Consider the following 2,128-nt stretch of genomic DNA (forward strand, 5'->3'; position numbering starts at 1 on the left):
CTTTCTGTCCACCTTTCCCCCACTGCTCCAGGGTGGCCAGCCTCTGCTTTGGGGAGAAGGGGGCTTTGGAGCGAGCGGGGGACTTCCCTTTCAGCACAATCGCATTGGTGCCAGGCTGAGCAGGAAGAAGGGTGAGGGGGTGCTGCCTCCTGAGATGCAGCAGCATGGCCATGGTGGAGAATTGTCTCACGTCCTTCCCATGGCTCATGTACCTTTGGCAGTGCTGGCAGATGGCAAACCTGGGATCATCTGCCAGTTCAAAATGCTCCCACAGTACACTACTCCCCTTCTTCTGGGTTGATGCTGAGGATCCTGCCTTAACCCCCTTCTCAGCAGACTGAGGCACACCAGCAGGAGCTGTCTCAGCTGAGTCACTTGCCTCCACAACCTCAGCCTCTTCCAAGGTGCTGCTTTCTGGAGGAGATCTGGGTCTAGGGGAAACTTGAGGGGTGTGGAGCACAAACTCTGATTCCCCCTCAGTCCCCAGAATTGCTTGAGCCAGTGCGCTCAGCATCCCTGGTTCCAGCTCCAGCTCCTCCTCTGGCAGTGGGAGGCTCACGCTGAGAGCTGAAATTGGGGTGGAGGAGACAGTGATTCCACTGCTGGTGCCTACTTCTGGACTGAGGGGAGGTGGTGCAGGTGCAAGGACGTCAGATGCAGACACTGCTCCCTCTTCCTGGCTTTCACTGGCAGCACCGATGTCAGGGCTGCTTGGGAAGAGAATGCAGCTGTGTTTGGCGGGTGGGGGAGCTTGCAGCTCTAGCTCTCCCCTACCCCCTCTCCCTCCCCTGTCAGAAGACCTGGCACCTGCCTTTCCAGCACACTTCATATTGATCTTTCCTGTGCTGCAAAAGGTCTCTCTGTGTGTGTAAATCCTTTTGTATTGTGCATTTTATTCTCTCTGTTGCGTGTGTGCACTGGCCTCTTCTTTGAATGTTTGCTTCAGTGTTAAGAGTTATTTAAAAATTGTGTGCTGTCTGTCTGTCTGTCTTCTTCTCCTATGAATATCTGATTTTTCTCTATGTTGTCTCCTTCTGTGTCTGTGTATCTGTGTGACTGTGTGTGTGCAAGCAATCTGTGCCTTCCTGCACAGTGATGTAACACAGCTTTCTTTTTTTCAAAGTTTCCAAAAAAAAAAAGAGCAAATATAAATTCAAAGAAATGAATTGAATAGTAATACTAATATAACTGAATAGAATAGCTAAGCTAAGCTAAGATAAATCCTACCCACTCCTTTGTAACAAGAAAAAGGAGCAGGCAAGTTCAACTAGTATTGAGCTACCAAGCTGCAATGTCTCAGTCTGAGCGTTCCTCTCTAACAAAGTTGGGCACAAGCTGGAAAAGGTACAGAATGCATCCAAACAGAGGCTTTTATGCTGTTTCTAGTCCTACCCCACAGACACTGTCATTGGAAAGGCAGCCAGGGAAAAATCCTTCTCACTGGCCATCTACACATGTTGGTCTTCCCCCCCCAGTCCCCCCCGCCATACTCTCCCTTCCTCTTCTAACTTTAAGTCAAGCTGTCTGAAGCATCTGAAGCACCCAAAGCACATCCAAAGTACTTCGGATGCTCCGAACCACTTCAGATAATGTGCCTGAGCCCGCACTTCGATCTGGGCATGAAGCATCCCAGCCGAAGCATCTGAAGCAGCATCGGATCCAAAGCATGATCCGAAGACTCAAACCGCCCTAAGATGCAGCACCACTTTAAATAAAGCTTCCCACTGACAGCCCCAGGGCATATATAAAAGTACCCTAAGTGCCCAGACTCCGTAAGGTTAACCTAAATATGAAGTGATAAGTCTCTAGGGTCTTCATGGAGTCAGTGGGGACAGCTTGGTGCCTCCAGAAGTTCACTCACTATTAGATGACTAAGGTCCATCTTGAAACCCCTTAGATTTCTTGCTTCCAACATCAGGAGGCTGCTGCAGAAACCTTCATCTAATTTCCAGCCTAAGTTTTTTCATGGACAGTTGATACCCATTTTTCCTTTGCCAGTATAACCCTTGTCCCTCACTGGGTCCTGTGTCTCAACTACATTTAAATATAGCCATGCTATTCCTGCTCAGACTTCCTCTTGCTAAACTAAAAAAGACACCTTTCCTGGGAATTCTATTTCCCTGATGGT

General features: G+C 49.0%; 1 protein-coding gene across 4 annotated transcripts in view; it reads right to left on the reverse strand.

The window, feature by feature from the left end:
• Positions 1-2,128, reverse strand: part of LOC102377161 (cytochrome P450 2K6-like) — a 12,630-nt gene that overhangs the window by 7,363 nt on the left and 3,139 nt on the right. The gene's annotated exons all lie outside the window — the stretch shown is intronic.

This window comes from Alligator sinensis, unplaced genomic scaffold, assembly GCF_000455745.1.
Source record: "Alligator sinensis unplaced genomic scaffold, ASM45574v1 scaffold1694_1, whole genome shotgun sequence".
Lineage (NCBI taxonomy): Eukaryota > Metazoa > Chordata > Crocodylia > Alligatoridae > Alligator > Alligator sinensis.